At 40.0% G+C, this 14,571-nt stretch overlaps 2 pseudogenes; both read right to left on the reverse strand.

The window, feature by feature from the left end:
• Positions 1-1,971: 1,971 nt before the first annotated feature.
• Positions 1,972-3,618, reverse strand: LOC148027534 (putative glycosyltransferase STELLO1 pseudogene; annotated as a pseudogene).
• A 5,327-nt stretch (positions 3,619-8,945) lies between these two features.
• The window catches only part of LOC148027535 (kinesin-like protein KIN-13A), a 35,202-nt pseudogene continuing 29,576 nt past the window's right edge, over positions 8,946-14,571 (reverse strand).

Raw genomic sequence — 14,571 nt, forward strand, 5'->3', positions numbered from 1 at the left:
TAAATCACCTCCTGGAGTCATAGGACTCTTTTTTAAAAACCATCAATCATTGATCCCATAAACACTACTAATCTAAGTGCCCATCAATAACAAATAAACAGATCTACCAAGCTTAGCTTCAATGTTGGAGAGCCAGAGGACCTTCTCATGTGGGGTGTCCTTGAATATTATGATAAGACTTATGATCGGATGACTCCGAAGAGTGAGCAACATTTGGGCCAATTCAAGAATAGGAACTTCTTCAAGGTTACAACTACTAATGATCCAGTTATCAAAAGGCTTGTTAGAATTGACAAGGGTACTATCTTGCCACGGACTCAATTTTTTCTACCTTAATGTGTGCTCCAAGATCTGTGTATTCCTAGGACATTGCTATGCATAGGGTGGGGAACAAAATTTTCTTTGACAATTTCTAAAGATCAAACAAGAGTACATTGATCTTTTTTTGGTTGGTAGTCTTTAGATACCAAGAAGAGAGAAATAGTGTTCAAATCCAGATCAGCACAAAGGGATTTGCAAATCTGATGCTTCAAGTGATGACTTAGCCTAACCTAGTGCCCATTCTCGGACTTCCATGAGAAAGAAACCATAAGAAGGAAGAAAATTTTGTAAGTCTATTGAAATAGATTATTGAAGGCCTTCAAAGTAGCTATGCTGAGATTGATGTTGCAATCGACATTTGTTTCTAATGTTGCAAGCTATGGCTAAGGCTGCTCAGGAAGACCAAATGAAGCCAGTAGAGTGATGAAAAGTATCTGATACCTTGGTACCAACAACCATTACATGTGTGGTGGAGTTCAAACTGGTCTTCAAGATGAAACTTCAATTGCTGGTTTGTTTGTAGCTGGTGAAGTTGTAAGGCTCAAAATATTTGCTCCAAGTTAAGCCTAGAATGGCAATAAGCTTGGAATGATAGTGAGTGGGCTGATCTGATCTCCTTCTACTGATGCTACTGCTAAAACCTATAAGGCCAACTATACAAATCCTATCTCCAATCAAGCTACTTAAATGCAGCATGTAACATGAACGTTAACTTGCAGCAAGCTCACTACCTATTCCTCTGATTCCTTAGCATAATATCAAATGGTCTAGGACAAAACAACATCTAATTATGTTCAACGGTGTAAGGATCTTTTCTTGATGAATCCCTAAGCGTCTATGTTGACCATATCTTCAAACTTCGGAGTCTATAATGAATATCTCTTTGTGTTTTTATATCTTCTATAATGCAATAGCAAGCATATCTAAGAATTGAAGGGACTACATTATACAAAAGCTCATGCTCAACTCAAGCATCCTATTTAGATATGCAAGTTAGGTAGGATTCCTCCTATTTAGAGAAGATGATGCCTATTTTTAGCATGATTTCAAGATAATTCTTGCAGCAATAAACTGGAAAGTAACAACCTCACTAAAGTGGATATATCAATTACACTTGCTTTGTTGGCCATTCAAATCCATTTGAATAAGCTCTACAACGCCATTTTCACTAGAAAATGTGCTTATAGTTCAAAGAGAGCAACAGATCAATCAGTAGCTTGTTTCAACATTACATCATCTTGTGAATAGCAGCTACCAACACTATGTGTCTTAACCATTGGAATTTTAAAAAAGGCTTAATGAAATCATTCCATCTATATAATGTACAATAGCCTGGACCCAGCATTAACACTGCAACATAATGGAACCTACTACTTTCAAAGCTTTAGTTGTGAAAAACTCTACCGATGCAAGATGGACTAAAGAAGCCCAAAGAGAAGGTGCTCCTCAAGAAAATAGCTTCATTTCTCAATAATTATGTAATTCATAAACCTGTGAATTGAAAATCCTCCCAAGACATCAAGGCAAGATTTTGTTTATGGAATAGACCTTCACAAACAAATTATATGAACTACAAACACAAGCTATTTGAATGTCCTGATAACTTTCAGCATGTATATCCACATTGAGGTAAAAGAGTATTTCTTTCACTCACTTGTATGATTGCCATCCTTCAACTACTTCAACTCCAAAACTTGGATCACTTTGTTTGAAAAGTATAACCACAATGTTGAGAATTCTGCATAAAGCATTCTCCATCCAAGTGTTGTTTTATTAACTGGCCAATCACAGGACATGATTAAGACAACATCCCCGTAAAATTTTTTCCATCTGAGTAAATTTCCAACTTCAAAGCCTATTTTTGAAGCTTCAACCACACCAAGGTGTGTGGAGGGGAGTGCCATAGGCACGAACTCCCAACGTACTGACTGATTTGTCAAAGCTTTCCCCTTGTCAACTTCAAGAGTGAACATTCTTGGTTGGGTACACCCCACTGAAACAAGATCCTGAAGCCAAGCCACAGTATAATCCACATCTTGAGCCATCCAAAAACCTGCTTGAGCCATAGAATAGCTTAGATCATCAACTCGTTTAAAGAAGGTTGCCTTTTTTTTTTAAATCTCCAAGAGACCAAAAAGTCAGCCACCATGTCAACATTGTCATGTAATTCCTTCTCATCTTCAAAGAAATGTGGCTTCAAGGTAACTTGCCGGTCAATCAATGGTGGATATAGTGTCACATAACCCCCAATCTCCCATAAGAGTCTTCGCACCCAATATCCCCTCATTATGTCTGAAACTCAAGAGTTTAATGATAGAGGAAGCATGAGCACCCAAAAAGCCTGAGAATGGAACAATGTATTGAGATGATTAATGGGAGCCATTGTACCCTGTGGAAGTGCAACATGAAGGGCATGTGTATCAAACTTGATATCAAAAAACTCAAATTCTAATTTTTGAGTATTATAAAAAACAATGTCAATGTCAAGGAACCCATTAGCCAATCCTTACTAAGAATAGATTGTTTTCCACTTGGCACATGTTCATAACAAGTCTCTACATTTATGTTGCTTATAGATTCCAGAGGGAAGCCCCTAGGCCACACAAATCTTTGGACAAAGTGAATGTAAGGGTTGACAATTGTTCTATTATGAAACAACAAATACTTCAATAAATTATTGCTCCTATTATTATATAGCTCCAAGTCAAAGTGATTGCTTGGATCCCCCCTATTACGAATGCATTCTCATCTGCATCATAAATTGCCTTTGCACCATGCTAGATTGCAAATAAATATCCAACACTCTTCCTCACATATGAAACATATGGAAGGTGGGCAAGAATCCTATAACCAAGAGCTGCTTGCTGCTCAACTAACAAGAAAATGGCTCCCCTCACTTCCCAATCACTTGGTGTGTCTGTATCTCCAACGACAATAACTTGCCATCCCTGCATTTTCATTGTAGCCTGAACTTGCTCCGTGAAAGATTTGGAGGGGCTGTTGCCGCGATCCATTTGTCTACCCTTGACAACATGGAATTTCCCAGTATCTACCACTTTGTGCACCTTCTTGAAGTCTAATTCAGGGTATAGATTCTTCTTGGCACTCTTGGGGCCTGAGTGTACAAAGAGGAGGGCTGAGGAGGCACCGTGGTTGCAAATGATGATGAGGACGAGGACACTAAGAAGCACGAGACCCAAGATGACAAGATTGGGTAGGTTGCTTCTGCCTGAGGCGGTCAGCGTCCTTTTGAAGCAACTAAGATCTGAGGTAAGCAGCTTTGAAGTCAATCTTCATTGTGGAAGCATTCTTGTCATCCTCATCTTTGCTATAGGGCGGGTCTACCCCTACTTGTGGGCAGTGGCTGAATGTCGGGGCTTGGTTTGCTCTAGCTGGACAAGCATTGTGAGGGAGGATTAAATGCAGGGGGCACAGTGCTAGCTCATGATGCCCCCACACACACACAAGCCAATAGAGACACAATCTTGTGCAATCTCAAGGTTTATAACATTTTTGCTTAAATTTTCTCTTGTGTGAGGGAATGGAAATACAATGAGCTTTGCATTTGAAAATTGCAATTCCTTTAAGTGCCTTTTTTTTCGAAACAATACGATTTTTATTAATAGAGATTTACATCATCAAGAAATATCTGATGGTTTTGCCCCAAAACCATTACCCTAGCTCTCGGAGAGTAGCTTGAATGATATCTCAAATACTAGAAGCAATGTGTTTTTTACATAAGGTCTCGTATGGTTTGAAACAAGCACCTATGGCAAGATGCACACTCATTTGATTGCTCTTGGTTTTAGTCACTCACACTAAGAGCATGTTCTTTGTCCACATAAATGCAAATGTTTTGTTGATTCTCAATATTTAGGTGGAAAATATGTTATTGATTGGGCTCCACGAGATGTGTATTATGGCCTTGAAAGCCAAATCACAACATTCATTTGATGTTACAAATCTTAGCCATTTGCATTACTATCTTGGCATACAGTTCACTGCAATAGTGGGGGGGGGGGGAGGGGATGCATGGGGTACTATCGAAGGTTTTCAATCAGGCTAAGGTTTTGAAATACACATGATCTAAACAAAATTTGCACCTATGGGGCTCTAGCTTTCTACATAGGACTCATGTTTCTACAAAACCGTGTGTGCTTCAAAATCGTAACTCTTACAATGTTCCAAAGCTTGAGGGTTTTGCCATCCAAGGCACCTTTGTCCTTGAAAAAGTGATAGATACATGCTAGTAGAAGCATTAAGACCCACTTTGGGAGACCCAATTTTTTAGTTTAGTCTACAATGTCTTTGCCATTGGGCATTGCCATAAGAAGTGTAGGATAGTTTCATGTCTCCCTAAAACAAAAAAGGCATAGTACTGAAACTTTCTAAAATCGGCAAGTACATCTTTCATCAGTAGCTTTCTAGCCAATATCTTCCAAATGAACACATTCAATTTAGTAGAGGGGTGTCTTGCTAGACATCTAAGAGCCTACTTTTTCTTCTCTAAGAGGTTTGTGGGTATAAGTTCTTCTAGTTGTATTTTGACTTCAAGATGATTGCTTTGTCATTCCTCTCAAAATCCACCCTCTTCTTTATCTTAACAACAACCAGCTCTCCCTTATGATTAAGCAAGTTGTGGAGAGCATTAGCAGAGGCCTATAAAACATGTGGAGGCCATCAAAATGAGAGCATCCATTCTCCTCTTCCATCACGATTGTCATCTCTTTTCTATACTTGATCTTAAGAGTATTGAAAAAAAGAGAGGGATGGGGATATCTCCACCTATCAACCATCTTCCCTTTAATTGGATTTTCAAACCTTCAATCTTATTCGTCTCTTGAGCTATAAGAAAATATTCAATATGTTCTACTAGGAGCCACATGAGAATAGCATCTATATGATTAAAATAAATATCATACAAAATAAACTCTTTACATCTAGAAACACCAACCATATGTTTTCTTCTAAATGCAATTTGATCTCTGCCATCTTCCTTTGAAAGTGCAATTTGATACAAACATACAGCCTTCTAATCTAAGAGCGAGTCCAACTTGCCTCCAACCAAAGTAAGCCAAAGCTTATTGGGTTTACTCAATGAATTTATGTTTCTTTAGGAAGGATACCTTGAGTTGACATGGAGGCGATTTTGAAGACTACATCGATTGGATAGTGGTCAAAAGCCAGGATAGCTAGGATAAGCATCACCTTGATATGAAGGGCTAGCCACCAACCCATTGGCTTACATATGCTCTATTTAATCTTGCTACCCTCCATGATGAATCTTTATAGCAACTATGCCATGCAAAGCATTGCAATAATGATTGATCGATTGCATGCAGTACATCAATAAACCATGTTGCCTACAAAGTGCATCCTAACTTTCCCTTTCTCCTGATAAGAATGTATAAGATGCAACAATCTATTAGTGCTCAAACATGTCACATTCTAGGAGAGTATAGTTGTGCTTCACGCATGGACTTAACTCTTATTCCTTTAAGAGCTTCAAACCACATATAGTTGTGACTACCTCTCGCACATAACCTCAACTCACGCTCTACTAAAACCAATTACACCTACCTTTGCTATCCAAGAAATGATAAATGTAAATCAATATTGAGATGTAGCAGGAAAGGACTTACCTCTTTATTGTAGCCTAGCTTTGAGACTTATTATACGCAGTTTGCAAAGGTTGAATACGTCATAATTAGATGCAAATGCTGAATATGTTGTAATTAGATATATTGGGGCAAACTACCTTGTTGTTGCAATTGTCTCGACTCCCACAACTACAAGGATCTTTGAAGTATTGCATCCATAGTCTGCCTTTGCCTTCGTAAGATTTGATTGAATGCAAAGGGGAGCTATGGATTGTAAGATCAACTCTCTACTAAGACTTGAAGAAATGTTGCTTGCAAGAATGATGATCTGATGGATGATGATGATGATGATACTTCAGATCCTTTCTGCCACACTAGCTCGAGGGAATGTAGACCTACTAGGACTGTGTTGACCCTCTCTCTATGCCATGCTTGCCATAAATTCACACACACACACACTCTCTCTCTCTCTCTCTCTCTCTCTCTCTCTCTCTCTCTCTCTCTCTCTCTCTCTCTCTCTCTCTCTCTCTCTCTCTCTCTCTCTCTCTCTCTCTCTCTCTCTCTCTCTCTCTCTCTCTCTCTCTCTCTCTCTCTCTCTCTCTCTCTCTCTCTCTCTCTCTCTCTCTCTCTCTCTCTCTCTCTCTCTCTCTCTCTCTCTCTCTCTCTCTCTCCCCCCCCCCCACTTTCACAAAATTACACACATACACACTCTCCCTCTCTTCCCTTTGCAAAATAATTAATCTCCACAAAATTAAAGTGGGCTTCTAATCTAATTCATTCAAGAGTTCGCAACACATGATAGAGTGAAGATTATTCTCTTTTTTCATTTGGGTTGAGAGGAGTGCTTTAAGATAAAATTCAATCAATAAACCCTATGTCTTGTGTACCATTCATGACACGCACGACCAATCTAGCTACATTTTTTCACTACATCCATATTTGGTGGCCTAACATAAGAGTGGATGATGAATGCTTTTCTTTTCAAATATTGTATTCTTCTAAAAATTGTGGTTGAGCATGAAGTTCATATCTCAAGCATACTTTTGATATTCCATATTTGCATAAGATCAAAAGATAAAGCAAGGACCCAAAGACCTGAGCCGGGCTTTAGATGCAATTGTAGCCCTTCCAAGTCTAGCTATGAGGAGGATATTGGGTCTTAATCTTCAATTTGATCCTTGTAGAGATCATGGAGGAGGGTGTATCCTCATAGGTTGAAGCAAGCAGTGTAATGAAAGAAGCTGAGAGGAGAGAGAAGAAGAGCTAAAGAGAGAGAAAGAGAGCAAGAAGAAAAAGGGAGAAGACTAGAGGAGGAGAGAGAAAGAGAGAAAAGAGGAGAGAAGGGAGGAGGAAGCCATGGAAGTTGGAGATGAAGGTGAAGAGTATGATCTTGATAATAACTAGTTGCCCTAATCAGGGGCTCTTACACCTTATATACCCTAGTTAGTGTGACAAGGTGTATAAACCCTAGTCGATGTGTATCCTGCTTGTTACAATCTATCCCCACCTTGAAGGTTTTTTCCCTTAAAAACAAGGAGAAGTAGAGGGGAGTGATGGGTGGCTAAGCAAGGGTTGTAGAGTACTACTCTGAGCCCTTTGACAATGAAAATTGGGTGGGTAGAGACTAGGGATCGCATGTTGTCTAGCATGCTGAAGTAAATAGGTCATAACTTCTGATAGGATGCTCTAAATAGGGTGTACCACATGTTGAAACAGAGCTTATGACAAGCACTTTCAGCCCATATAGATGACACTTGATTGCCATTAATGTAGGGTAAAAATTGTTCTAGAATAGTGTGTTGTCTGCAAGTTATTTGCAGTGCAAACTAGGGCAAAGTTAGCTAATCCTCTGTCAAAATTGCACCCTTGAAGTAGGGGGAAGGATGCACTTGTGAAATGCTAATCAAGGTAGGGATTTTCTAAATCCATTCCTTCCCCAAGATCAAATGGATAACCTACATGATAAGCATCAAGAGCATAAGGGTCATCCATACAAGCATGATTCATCGTACTACCACCGGGGTCAAAAGGATAATTGTAATCCAATGCATCCGCTGTATCATAGAAGTAATTCATGGTGTCATTTTCAAGCACTGATGGCGACACAAGATCCTCACTAACCCATACAGTAGCATGCATTGACTTGTCCATAAACTCATTAGGAACCACTATGTCAGGTAGAATTGGAGCAGACGAGGTTGCAATCACTACAACATTCATTGCATCAACCCCTAGGCATTTCAGGTCCATGAGTCCCACATGCATGGCTACTACTAGGCATTCAAAGTTAAGGGCCTTGGGCTGATGGGCAACTTGCTCATGAAGCTGCTGCAATGAGATACTCTCATCATGGTATCATTTGTGAGAAGCATCATGTTGCTCATAAGGATGGACATGCTACTCTCATAGCAGTGATCAAGTGGTTGATGATATCAGTCACTCAATTTTGCTGATAATGATGTAGCTCCCCATGTACATACTCGTATATATTTGCATGATGTTGCCCATATACATCAAGCTATCTAAATGGTTGTCCATGTATGTGACTAGAATGTAGCTCGTAAGAACATACATAGTACCAGATGCATGCTACTACTCAAAATATGCACAATCATCATATACATGCTGACCATAAGTAGGCACATGATGTTGCATTTGCACATCCAAACCATGCCAGTGATCATGGCACCCATAATGTCCATGAGAATGCTCATGCAACTGCTCATAATCATGTTGATCCATCCTTTTAATTGTAGCCATTTGAGCAACTTGAGTCATAAGGGTTGCAAATTTGTCATTGATTGCCATGGTTTGCATGTTGGTGACTGAGATGGTTGAGATCACTCGATCCAACTTAGACATGAACTGACTATGTTGCTCAATCAATTGGTTGTGGATCGCAACTCAGAGAGCTTCTTGTTGTTGTAAAGTAGCACTCAATGCATTCATTTAGGGATGCCAAGAGTGAGAAAAGGAACTGGAACTATGAGCCATGACTGATTTGTTTTTGCAGATACTATTGTCTCATTGTTGGTGCATTTTCTCCATCAAGTCCTCCACTTCCAACCTATGGGCAGCAATTAAGTCCTCTTCTTCCTTAAGTATAGCAGTTATATGACCATCATATCCATTTTGAGAAACCAGTATGTTTGGAGTATCCCTCGACCTAGATTTCGAAATGTTTTGAACAATGTCCTCCTTGTTTGAAGCTTGTCTTGCTACTACACTGCTTTTATCAGTCAAAATCTAGGCACAATTTTTTTCTATCTTTTCATCCCTTATAGTTTTGCATCCCAGGAGGAGAAACTCTCTCTTGGTCAACTCTGTCAATTGAAGAATCACGTTGGTAATTGAAGCTATTAGACATGCCATCCCTCAAAATGACTTGATATTTATCATTAGAGGACGATGTTGTTGTATTGTCTTCCTCGGTTATAGGACCCTGAGTAGATGCTAGTGTAGGTCAACCATCAAAATCTCCTTGCTAGTTTTCTTGATCAATAGGTCTCTTACTAGTCTTAGCTACCCTGCTACCCATGATCTGATCAAAACTTTCAAGTAATAGCAATGGAGGAGAACTAGTTGCTATCTCCCTTTGACATTGCACAACTGTATTTGGGCTGGGATCCCTCTTCAAATTGAATTTCTTGGATAAACCCTTCACCATGTCTGCATATCTAAGTGTGTTAAGAGTATGCTCACAAGAGCTAGTATTTGGAGAAATGAATGAGATCATGACAGTTTGAGAGTCACCAACAAAAGAATCACATAAAACTTTTGTCAATTTACTTCCCCTGAAAGGAATATGACCTTGCTCATGGTCCAGTGCCCGAATGCACTCTTTAAGAGCAAGTAAACTCTTGTTAATTTCAGCACCCTCGATCCTTGTTTGGTGATCATTATCAGTTGTATTAGCCCCACGTTCACTACCAACCAAGTCAATAAAAGAGAACTTTCCAACTAGCTTTCCTCCCCTTTCTTCCTTCTTGTTGGAATGCTTTTTTATCACCAACTGCAGAATAGCATGTGATCTTGAAGACTCTTCATTGGCACTAGTTGATCCTGTACTCCTTGATGCATTACCTCTTTCAATATAATCTTTTACAAGATCAACATCTAAGAGACAGGGAATTCCTTTAAGCCCACAATACAAACTTGTTGGCAACCATCTTCCCTCATGCAAAGCTTCCTTCTTTCATTTAAAAGATCATCCAGCTTCCCTCCATATATCTCAAAAAAACTAAGCCATAATTGCAGTCCCTGATGCTTGTGAGTTGGGTGCTGCATTAAATACAGGATGTCTTGGTAAGCCCTTAGAGGTAAAGGCTGCATGGTGAAAGTCGTCCCACTGCCTATCTTCCCATAAGCAAAGCATGTTTCCTTTGTGCGTTGGAATATGGTTGGAATAATTGGCTCCACAATTACTCGATAGACCTCATCATTAGAAACTTGATCATCCAACACGGCATCAAACATAAAATCATGTTTTTCTACATAGGCTGTAAGGTCCACCTTCAAGTTGGGCTCATGAATAGTAAGTGAGCATCCACTCCCATTAACTGTCACAATGTCCTCTTCTTTCCAATTATTTCTTAGCTTGTTGATTGGTGTTCTGCTGGTGGACCATAGTACTTCATTTGCATAGCCTTTCTCTGAAATGGTAGCAAATGGAGAAGCCTCAAAAGGTTCATGAACAGCATCCTCAGATAGAATCTCTATGTCATCGATGGAGTGCAGGTCCAATATCCATGTGCTAATCTCCCCACACGATTCAAGTGACAATAAGCCATCAACAACATTTTGTTTTCCGAAACCCTGGGGAGGTGAAGTGAACAATTCGGCAGAATGTTCCCCTCCATTGCTCATGGAATTTATAAGCATATACAACTTCTGCCTATCTTCCAAGCCATGCACATTGTGCCTTGCACAATTGTGCATCAGATCTGCCATGCCTAAGGAAGAAGAGGCAGACTGCCATGCTTGAGTGATTTGACTAGTGGCAAGAACAGAGAGCTTCAGATCTACAGCCATTTCAGGCGAGGAGAAGGAAGAATAAAAGCTAGCTCCTTGCTGTTGTTGATGATGGTTATGAAGATGATGAAGGGGATCCATCACTTGCTGCTGTTGAGAAGTGAGAGAAGAGAGCTTAGAAAGTCTTCCTCCATACATCCTGTCGCCTCCCCCCCTGTTGGGTCATCCAGACCTTTGAAGATGGCACAACTATAGAGTTCCTGAGAATCCCTTGCCCATCCCCTATATAAGTCTCATCACAATTATTTTTCCACATTTGTGTTGGAAGAGAGGAAGAAAGATAGAGTGGAGCGAAAGATGAGCCTCGGCTCATTGTTGTTCTTCTTTCATTATTCTTCCATCACTCTAACTGAAAGAGACTTACACACATAGATAAAGGTAGGCTAACTAAAGAGTAATGGGAGCTTGATAGTGTAACGCTCCCCCTCACTGACATATCCATGGCAATGGACATAGGAGTAAGATTTTGCAAGCGTCTTGACCAAGGACTTACTGTAGGTGGTCCATCACCTATAGGACCACTCATAGGTATACTCACTGTAGGTGTATTTTCAGCAATACTAGTGCTGGCTAATCCATCAATAGCCACTGCAACAGGATTACCATTCCACGATGTGAGCTCATAAAAAACAACATCTCTACTAATCAATGTCTCATGTGTAGATGGTACATAACACTTGTAAGCTTTCCAGTCTTGTGCATACCAAGGAACACACTCTTGACAGCTTTAAGATCCAATTTCTTCCTCTTTTCATCAGGAACATGCACATATGCAATGCTACCAAATACCTTCAAGTATAAAATGTCGAGCTTATGACCATACAACCTCTCATATGGAGTTACATCATGAATCCCTATTGTAGGGGTTCTATTCAGCACATAAACAGTAGTCACTACTACTTCAGCCCAATAACCATTTGGAAAACTCTTCTCATTCATCATTGCTCTTGTCGATTCCATTAGTGCCCTATTTTTCCTTTCTTCTACACCATTTTGATGCGGTGTATAGCTACAAGTTAACCATCTTCTGATCCCATGTTTAGCAAGGTACCTGCCAAAGTGATTAGAGACATATTCTCCACCTCCATCTAATCTAAGACATGAAAGTTTACACCTCAACTCATTTTCAGCATGCTTCTTGAATTCCTTGAATGCATCAAACACATCATCCTTATGTTTCAGTATGTAAAGCCAAGTATACCTGCTCAAATCATCAATGAAGGATACATAGTAACGAGCACCACCAAATGAAGCATTATGAGATGGACTGACAAATGATTTTTTATGCCGAGAAGTGCTTAAAAATAGCCAAAAATTCATAATTTCAGGGGAAAAATAGACTTTGTCGAAGGCGGCGGTGGCAATCAGTACAATTCTAGGCGGCAATGCTCGAAAAAGGCTTCAAAGACCCACTTGATGACAGTTGATGAATTTTCATAATTATTTGGCGTGTCAACCAGGACCTTGGGAGATGCTTGGAAGTGGAGGACTTCAAGATGGATGCCTAGGATTTTTTGGACTTCAATTCGGGTACCAGATGCAGGAGATAGGATGTCCGGGAGGCCAAGAACCAAAGGCAAGTGTGAATGGGACTTAATGAGTCCAAGGGGTATGCCTTTTGGGGGCTCCCTTTAGAGAGCCCAACCACAAAAAAAAAACAAACAAATTTGAGGGGGGGGAAGGGGGGGCCACCATTTTTTTCAGGCGATCAAGAAGAAGGCGCCATCATCCCAATCATTGAGGGAGGCTATGGGGGCTGTAAGCAACCCCCCCAACCGACTAAATGCTTGAGATGCACTTGATATTCGCTCCCCATCTCCCTCTAGACCGTGCGACAAATGGCTGCCCGGTTGTGGAGATTAGATTTCAGTATTTCTCTCTCCTCCCTCTCTCTCCTGTAAGGGGCAGTTCCTGCGTGTGAAGAAGAATGAAGCTCGGTTGGTGAATGCTCTTTTGGTGCGGTACACCAGATTGCTTCCAAATCAAAGGTGGGCTGAAGATGGCAGTGTGGAGGTGGGTTGAGCATCAAATGGGGCCTAGTTTGCAGACCTGCAACAAGTTTCAAAACCCGAAATAATAAAAAATACACAGTAATGGCATTTTTACAAAGAAAATGACTCTTTTTCTGCATTTAATGGAGTTAACAATGTTCTTATGGGTTGAAAATTGATGGGCATGTTGTTTGCTGCTGGTTTTAGTCTTTCATAATAATAAAAATCAGAAAATATACACTTAAAGTGTGGAAAATAAATGGAAAAAACCCGAAAAGCATGGTTTTAAGAGGAAAAATGGGATTTTTAGGCTTAAAATGGGGAAAGCATGAAACAAAACACCAATAAAATCTACATGGTTGCTATCCAATGAACCAAAAGCCACAGCTTTGAAGTAATGCTAATTTTATTCTATCTTTATTGATAATAAATAAGGAAAAATAAGAAAAAAATTGGGAAAATGCTTTTTAAAAGGGGGGAAAATATGGAATGGACGAGAAAAATTATGGAAAATTATGGATGTGTTTATGAGTGTATAATGAGAATAAAGCATGAAGGTTTGCCTCAAGTTATCCTCATTTATATGTTTTTGTGAGTATTTACTACTTATTTCGTGTGAAATACACATGAAATCACCCATTTACCTATGCAACGAGGCAAAACCTTAAACAGTAGGGGATGAGGGAAGTTTGAGTGCTAAGATATAATATAAAATCTGATGTAATTGTTGCATTATTCATATATGATGGCGTTAAGCTAAATAAAGGGAAGTACATCACGAGTGTAAGGCTCGTGTCTTCTCTCATCATAACAATTACGCGTTAGGGTATGGAAACATGAAAAGAATGGATTTGCACAATGCAGGAGGCTGTTTTTCAATTGTTTGAGCACTTAATCATATACACATTTGCATCAAGCATTGTTAAATGGTATCAATTACAAGCTCCTGGATGCATAGCACTTGGTTTGTTTAGGACTTCACCCACGTAGAGAGAGTGAGCAACCCGGCTATAGGTCTAGATGGTGGGTCTAAGGGGACGGATAAGTGAGAATCAGTGCATCCTTGGAACGATAAATATATTGGCGCTAAGAGGGGAGTTTGTTTCGAATGTGTCTATATGTGGAAGCAGCGCATCGAGGGGCCAATCCCCAAGATGTAGGAGAGCTGCAGTAGGGCCACGACAATCAACCCATGGGGTGCCCCTATGTGTGCAATACGTGGCATTTATTGCCTATATATGTATAATCTCCCTCAAAGGAGATGAGAAAGGAAACATTCGTTGGATTACAAACTATAAACGTGTAGTGATTAGTGTTTAGGATAGTGTATCCCTCGACAGACGCCGGATAGTGTTTAGGATCGTTTGTTGAGTGCATGAGGTCCGGTTAGTACCTTAGCCAGTGCCAAACCATTTTAGGTCCCATCAATGGTGCGTCTGCTGAGAGCTGCCAACAAGTGGTGGTTCTCGAATCTAGGGTTTCTAGGGACCAAATAGTTGGTTTATGTCCTCTAACAAGGACTGTCAAGCCGAAATACAAAAAGTAAAACGTGCTGAGAGGGCTAGACGGTGGCTGGAGATTGTAAGTCGTTATTCTCCTCAAAGGAGCAACCCGTTGCACATAAGTGG

The sequence above is a fragment of the Lygodium microphyllum genome, chromosome 12, assembly GCF_053477565.2.
Source record: "Lygodium microphyllum isolate KBCC chromosome 12, Lygodium_microphyllum_v1.1.10, whole genome shotgun sequence".
Taxonomy (NCBI): domain Eukaryota; kingdom Viridiplantae; phylum Streptophyta; class Polypodiopsida; order Schizaeales; family Lygodiaceae; genus Lygodium; species Lygodium microphyllum.